This window comes from Salvelinus sp. IW2-2015, unplaced genomic scaffold (assembly GCF_002910315.2).
Source record: "Salvelinus sp. IW2-2015 unplaced genomic scaffold, ASM291031v2 Un_scaffold3125, whole genome shotgun sequence".
Taxonomy (NCBI): Eukaryota; Metazoa; Chordata; class Actinopteri; order Salmoniformes; family Salmonidae; genus Salvelinus; species Salvelinus sp. IW2-2015.
Window position 1 is genome coordinate 59849 of NW_019944415.1, and position 8513 is coordinate 68361.

General features: G+C 52.6%; 1 pseudogene; it reads left to right on the forward strand.

Moving 5' to 3' along the window:
• The window catches only part of LOC112075389 (nuclear receptor coactivator 2-like), a 61612-nt pseudogene that overhangs the window by 36598 nt on the left and 16501 nt on the right, over positions 1-8513 (forward strand).

Genomic DNA, 8513 nt, shown 5'->3' on the forward strand with positions numbered 1-8513 from the left:
AAGAGAGAGATATCCAACTGTTTAACCATAAAACAGAACCCTGTCACACATCCATGTTTACAGAACCTGTCCCCCATCCAACGTTTACCAGAACTGTCACACATCCAGTGTTTTACGCAGACCCTGTCCACACATCCAACTGTACCAGAACGTCACACATCAGTGTTTACCAGAACTCTGTCACACATCCTACTGTACCAGAAGCTGTCACATCATCAGTGTTTACCAGAAACTGTCACAACATCAGTGTTTACCAGATTAACCTGTACACATCCTATCTGTACAGAACCTGTCACACATCCAACTGTAAACAGAACCTGTCACACATCCAGCTTTACAGAACTGTCAAACATCCAACTCCAGAACTGTCCCACACATCCAGCTGGTAACCAGAAACTGTCACACTCCTACGCTGTACCAGCCTGTCAACACTCCAGCTGTACCAGAACTGTCACACATCCTACTGTAACCAGAAGGCCTGTCACAGCATACCCGTACCAGAACCTGGTCAACATCCAGCTTTACCAGAACCTGTCACACATCCAACTCCAGAACCTGTCAACACATCCAGCCTGTACCAAACCTTTGTCACACATCCTACTGTAACAGAACCTGTCAAAACATCAACTCAGAACCTGTCCAAACATCACTCCAAACCTGTCACACTCCAACTGTACAGACCTTCACACATTCCAGTTTACCAGAACCTGTCACACATCGCAACTCCAGAACTTGTCACCCATCCTAAACTGTAACCAGAACCTGTCAGCACATCCAACTCCAGAACCTGTCCAATCCTAACTGTACCAGAACCTGTTCAACATTCCAACTCCAGAACCTGTCACACATCCTACTGTACAGAACCTGCACACATCCTACTGTACCAGACATGTCAACACATCTACTGTACCAAGCTGTCACACATCCAACTCCAGATACCTGTCACACCATCCCTACTGTACTAGAACGCTGCAACATCCAGCTGTTACCAGAACTGTCACACATCCTACGTACCCGAACTGTCACACATCCTACTGTAACCAGAAACTGTCACACATCCTACTGTACCAGAACCTGTCACACTCAGCTGTACAGAACCTTCACACATCCAGTGTTTTACCAGAACCTGTCACACTCAGTGTTACCAGAACCTGTTCACACTCTACTGTACCAGAACTGTCACACATCCAGCTGTACTAGAACCTGTCACACATCCAACTCCAGAACTGTCACACATGCCTACTGTACCAGAACCTGTCACACATACAACCTCAGACCGTACACCATCCCTAACTGTACAGAAACCTGTCACACATCCCACTCCAGAACCTGTCACAGCATCAGCTGTACTAGAACCCTGTCAACATCCAACTCCAGAACCTGTCACACATCCACTCCAGAACCTGTCACACATCCAACTCCAGAACTGTCACCCTCCAACTCCAGAACCTGTCAGCACATCCAGCTGTACTAGAACCTGTCACACCATCCAGTGTTTACCAGAACCTGTCACACATCCTACTGTACCAGAACCTGTCACACATCCAGCTGTAGCTAGACCTGTCACACCATCAGTGTTTCACCAGCACCGTGTCAGACATCTACTGTACCAGAACCTGTCACACATCCAGTGTTTACCAGAACGTCACACATCCAACTCCAGAACGTTGTCTGTTGGTGCCTGGAGGCAAGTTCAACCAACCACTTTAAAACGGTTTGGATCAGTTAACAAACAGCTACAGAGAAGTGGTTCAAAAACTTATGGTCATTTAATTTCCCCCATTCACTCCCCCCTTCTCTCGCTTCACTCTCCCTCCCCCCTCTCCCCCTTCTCTCCCTCTTCCCCCTCTCCTCTTCACCTCTCTCCCTCCCTTTCTCACCCCTTCTCTCTCCTCTCCCTTCCTTCCTCTCCTCCCTTCCTCTCCCCCCTTCTCTCCTCTTCCCCTCCTCTCCTTCCTCTCCCTCCTCCTCTCCCCTTCTCTCCCTCCTTTCCTCCTCTCCTCCTCCCCCTTTCCCCTCATTCCCTCCCCCCTTCTCTTCCTTCACTCTCGCTCCCCTTTCTCTCCCTTTTCTCTCCCCTTTTCTCCCTCTTCCCCCCCCCTCCTTCATCCCTGCTCCCTTCCCCTTCTTTCCATCCCCCCTTCTCTCCCCCTCCCCGTTCTCCATCCATTCCCTCCTCCTCCCCTCCTCTCCCCTTCTCTCCCCTCCTCTCCCCAGGTCTCTGTATGCCTCCCAGCAGCAGCAGCAGCAGGAAGTGTTGTGTGGGGTTCCGGGGCCCAGTGGTCAGAGTCAGGGGCCTGGAGGTCCTGGTGATGGGGGTGGTAGTGATGAGGGGGCTCTCCTGTCCCAGCTCTACACCGTGTTAAAGGACTTTGATGGCCTGGAGGAGATAGACAGAGCRCTGGGGATACCTACTCTGATGGGACAGGTCAGTCTGTCCCTGATCCCAGTCTTCCATCTCTTTTGTTTCTTCCCTCTATCTGGCCTTTTCTCATTTGGGAAAAAGTCCGTCCTCCACCGCCTCTCCTCCGTCCTTTCATTGACTATAGTGGTGTGTATCCTACCTGAGTCCTTCGGAAGAGTTTTGAAATCTGCCACACCCCGTTTTGAATCAGCTTTTTGTTTTGTCAAAGGAGAACAATATGCACCTTTTTTTTTTAAACAATATGTTTCTTATTATTAATCTAGAAAATGACTTGCACAACTAACTTAATGTGATCCCTTCACACATTTATAAATGTCATTGGCCTGAGTGGAGAAGGAGTCATTTCAGAACAAGCACATTTTCATCCATCTTCCCTCTCCTCACCACCTCTCCTTSATTACCTTTGAGGAAAGAGGAAAGAGGAGTTGAGCAAACCAATTAAGAAAAGGCCTCTGTCCTTTCTTCCTTTGTCTTAATAGTTTAATATCTCTGACAGGAGAATCACTCTCCACCATCTCTGATCTCTTTATACCTGGTCTGGTGGGACAGAATCACTCTCCTCTCACTAGTTCCCATCTGTCTGTCATCCTTCTTTCTTGTCCACTCTTCCATCTTTTTTCCTTCTCACCGTCTCTGTCCCATCTACCAGTCTGTCCACTCTAAAGCTCTGTCTTACTCTACAGCTTGTCCTCACTTACCAGTTTTGTACCATCTACTCTACATTCTGTCCTCACTCTACCATTCTCTGTCCTCATCTACACAGCTCTGTCCTCACTCTACCATCTCTGTCCTCATTACCAGCTCTGTCCTCATCTACCAGCTCTGTCCAATTACATCTCTGTCTTCTAACATCTCTGTCTATCTACCAGCTCTGTCCTCACTCTACCATCTCTGTCCTCACTCTACCAGCTCTGTGTACTCTACCTACATCTTGTCTCACTCTACCATCTGTCACTCTACCAGTCTATTTCACTCTACCATTCTGTCTCATCACCATCTTGTCTCATCTACATTCTGTCCTCACTCTACCATCTCTGTCCTCACTCTACTCATCTCTGTCCTCACTCTCTACCAGCTATGTTCCCACTCTACCAGCTCTGTCCTCACTCTACCATCTCTGTCCTCACTCTACATCTCTGTCCTCACTCTACCAGCTCTGTCCTCACTCACATCTCTGTCTTACTCACCATCTCTGTCTCACTCTACACATCTCTGTCTCACTCTACCATCTCTGTCTCATCTACTCTCATGTCTATCTACATCTCTGTCTCACTCTACAGCTCTGTCCTCACTCTACAGCTCTGTCCTCACTCTACCATATCTGTCTCATCTACCATCTTGTCTCACTCTACCATCTCTGTCCTCACTCTACCATCTCCGTCTCACTCTACATCTCTGTCCACTCTACATCTCTTCTCATCTACCATTCTGTCCTACTCTAGAATTCTGTCTCACTCTACCATCTCTGTCCCTCACTTACCATCTCTGTCTCACTCTACATCTCTGTCCTCACTCTACCATCTCTGTCCTCACTCTACCATCTTCTGTCCTCACTCTACCATCTCTGTCCTCACTCTACATCTTCTGTCCTACTCTACCATCTCTGTCTCATTTTCTTACCATCTCTGTCCTCGTCTACAATCTCTGTCCTCGCTCTACCATCTCTGTCCTCGCTCTTACCATCTCCGTCCTGACTTCTACTCTCTTCTCGTCACCATTCTTGTCTCACTCTACCATCTCTGTCCCTCTACCATCTCCGTCTCACTCTACATCTTGTCTCACTCTCCATCTCCGTCCTTACTTCACTTCTTTTTGTCTCTTTGCGCTCTTCCAGCTCTACTTTCTCTGCTCCTCAAATGTTTATGTACTTCTTCTTGGATGTTCCTCTTTCATCTATCATTTGATCCTTCTCACCTCTCTCTTCTCTTTCACACCCTCTCCTCTCATTCCTCTCTCCTCCTCCTCTCCTTCTCACCCTCTCTCCTCTCATCCTCTCTCTCCTCCTTCTCACCCTCATCTCATCTCTCTCTCTTCTTCTCACCCTCTCTCCTCTCTCCTCACCCTCTCTCCTCCCCCTCTCTCCTCTTCTACCTCTCTCCCTTCTTCTCTCCCTCTCTCCTCCTTCTCACCCTCTCTCCTCTCCTTCTCACCCTCTCTCCTCTCTCCTTCTCATCTCTCTCTCTTCTCACCTCTCTCCTACTTCTCACTCTTTCCTCTCCTTCTCACCCTCTCTCCTCTCCTTCTCACCACTCTCTCCTCTCCTTTTTTCTCAAATCCCTCTCTCTCTTCTCATCCTCTCTCTCTCTCTTTCTCTTCCTTCTTCCTCAACAGGGTCAGTCTGTAGATCAGGATATTTCTTCAGACCCGTCCATGTTGTTGGACCAGAAGCCTCCAGTGTATGGCAGCAGCACCAGCAGGAACTGCCACCTGGCTCCCATCTAGCCCAGAGAGGGTACCACGGCCCTGGGCGGCGGACCCATGCAGGACCCCACACCTGGCTCCTTCTAGCAGAGAGGGTACCATGGCCCTGGGCCCAGCGGACCCATGCAGGACCCACAGGTAGTGGTGGGAATTGGCAGGGACCACACAATTACATTTTACCACAATATTTGAGTTACGAATCAATATGTATTCGATTCGATATTCAAACACATTGTTTCACTATAAGCCTGCTGCAAAGGGAGAAGAGAGCAATGAAAAGTTCTAATTTCCTCTCTACCACAGGTCAAGGTTTCCACCCAATGGCTGGCCAGATGGGCCCCAGACCAGGATACCCCATCATGAGGCTGAGGCCCAAGCGGTGGTTCCTAACCAGCCTAATACATGAGGTTACAGCTGCAGCACCGGCTACAGGTACAACAGGTATGAGACAGACAGAACGGACGGAGAGACAGACAGACGGACGGAGAGACAGACGACGGACGGAGAGACAGGACGGACGGACGGAGAGACAGACGGACGGACGACGGACAGAGACGGAAGGACGACAGAGAGACGAACGGACAGAGAGACGGACGGACGAGAGAGAGGACGGACGGACAGAGAGACGACGGACGGACGGTCGGACGACGGACGGACGGACGGAGAGACGGACGACGGACGGAGAGACGGACGGAGAGACGGACGGACGGACAGAGAGACAGACGGACGGAGAGACAGACAGACAGACGGACGGAGAGACAGACAGACGGACGGAGAGACAGACAGACGGACGGAGAGAGGACGGCGACGACAGAGACGGACGGACGAAAGACGGACGGACGGACAGAGAGACGGACGGACGGAGAGAGACAAGACGAACGGACGGACGGACGGTCGGACAGAGGACGGAGGAGAGAGGAGGGAGAGACGGACGGAGGAGGGAGAGACGGACGGAGGGAGGGAGAGACGGACGGACGGACGGAGGGAGGAGGGAGGGAGGGAGGAGAGACGGACGAGGGAGGGAGGGAGAGACGAACGGACGGAGGGAGGGAGAGACGGACGGACGGAGGGAGGGAGAGACGGACGGAGAGAGGGACGGACGGACGGAGGGAGAGACGGACGGACGGAGAGAACGGACGGAGAGACGGAGGGAGAGACGGACGGAGGGAGGACGGACGGACGGAGGGAGAGACGGACGGACGGAGGGAGAGACGGACGGGGAGGGAGAGACGGACGGACGGAGGGAGAGACGGACGGACGGAGGAGAGACGGAGGACGGGGGACGGACGGAGAGACGGACGAGGGACGGACGGACGGAGGGAGAGCGGACGAGGACGGGGACGGAGGGACGGACGGACGGAGGGAGACGGACCGAGGGACGGACGGACGAGGGACGGACGGACGGAGAAGAGCGGACGGGGCGGACGGACGGAGGGAGAGACGGACCGAGGGACGGACGGACGGAGGGAGAGACGGACCGAGGGACGGACGGAGGGAGGGAGAGATGGACGGACGGAGGGAGGGGAGACGGAGGGACGGACGGACGGAGAGACGGACGGAGGGAGAGACGGACGGACGGACGGAGGGAGAGACGACGAGGGACGGACGGACGAGGGACGGACGGAGAGACGGACGGAGAGACGGACCGAGGGACGGACGGGCGGAGGGAGAGACGGACGGAGGGAGGGAGGAGACGGACATAGAGACGGACGGAGGGAGAGACGGGACAGCCGGACGGAGGAGAGACGGGACGGACGGAGGAGGGAGAGACGGAAGGACGGACGGGGGGAGAGACGGGACGGACGACGGGGGGAGAGGACGGACCATGGGGAGAGACGGACGGACTGACCGAGAGACGGGGGTTTTATCTGACCTGTTACAAAACTTGGTCCTACAGGGTTTATATCCTCCCGTTGTGTCAGTTCTTCACAATGTGGGTTTGCTGTTGGGGTATTGTGTTGGGTATCACAGCCTTGAATAGTGGTGATGTTACGTTGGATACTAGAGCTCTGCGTGGAAACCTGAAAGCAGTGTGTCGACTCCTGTATGGCTTCATCAGAAGCTTGATATCAATGTGTGTTGATGGTAAAACGCCTGTTTACCCGTTCTCCTCAGAATCGCCAACCAATGATGAACCAGATGAGTGGAGTGTCCAATATGAACCAAAATCTACAGTCCAACAACCCCAACCAGGTAACTTCCTGAGATTATATATCAATATGAACCTCTACAGTCCAACAACCCAACCAGGTAACTGGGATTCAATAATAATCTTAATATGGACTCACGAGCGGGGGGGAACCAATAATGTCCACAACCCAACCGGTAATGGGATTATATTAGTTCATTGGACCTCTACAGTCCAACAACCCAACCAGGTAACTGTCTGATTATATATCAAGTATGTAACGCTCTAACAGTCCAACAACCAACCGGTAACTGGGATATATATTGAATCAATGAACTCTACAGTCCAACAACCCAACCAGGTAACTGGGATTTATATCTAATATGGACCTATACAGTCCACAACCCAACCAGGTAACTGGGATTATATATCAATATGGAACCTCTACAAGTCAATCCCACTAGGTAATTTACTGACACGCACAGTAACCAGATAATAACGGAAATACCAGTATTTTAATTCACCAGAAAACAATGATCATTTTGTAGAAGTTGTTCAATCTAACTCCGTCTCCTATTTCTTCCTCTTTCCAGGGGACCATCAATGCACAGATGTTGGCACAACGGCAGAGAGAACTCCTCAATAACCACCTGCGGCAGCGCCAGCTGGAGCACCAGAGACAGCAGCAGCAGCAGCAGCAGAGGAACACGGTGATGAGAGCCCAGGGACTCAACCTACCTCCCAATATGGCCGCCGCCGCGGCTGCTGCAAGTGGCCTATCGGGAGGCCTGAGTAACCCTCGGATCCCACAGACCACCAACCCCCAGCAGTTCCCCTTCCCACCCAGCTACGGTACCAGTACAGGCCCGGCCCTGGCCGCACCCCCTCCTCCTCACCCCTCTACCAGCCCCTTCTCCCCCCTCTCGCCCAGCCTGCCCTCCTCTCTCCCCCCTCACCAAGCCCTGCATGGCTCTCCTTCCTCCCAGATGATGATGATGATGGGGGGATCAGGACAGTTTGGGGCCGTAGTCAGCCCTCATGTACAGCAGCTCAGTGCCTTTCAGTTCCCAAAACTCAGGAGGTACTACGGTCTTACAACCCACCAGTGCTCATACCCCCTACCCCAGGTGTGTCTGTCCAGTCATACCCCCTACCCCAGGGGTGTGTCTGTCCAGTCATACCACTCCTGACCCCAGGGTGTGTCTGTCCAGTCATACCCTCCTACCCCAGGGGTTGTGTCTTCCAGTCATACCCCTACCCCAGGGGTGTGTCTGACCATTTTCATTACCCCTACCCCAGGGTGTGCTGCCCAGTCTACCCCCCTACCCCAGGGGTGTGTCTGTCCAGTCTATCCCCCCTACCCACAGGGTTGTAGTCTGTCCAGTCATACCCCCTACCCCAGGGGTGTGTCTGTCCAGTCTACCCCCTACCCCAGGGGTGTGTCTCCAGTCCATACCCCCTACCCCAGGGGTGTGTCTGTCAGTCATACCCTCTACCCAGGGTGTGTCTGTCAGTCTATACCCTATCTCTCTCTTTTTT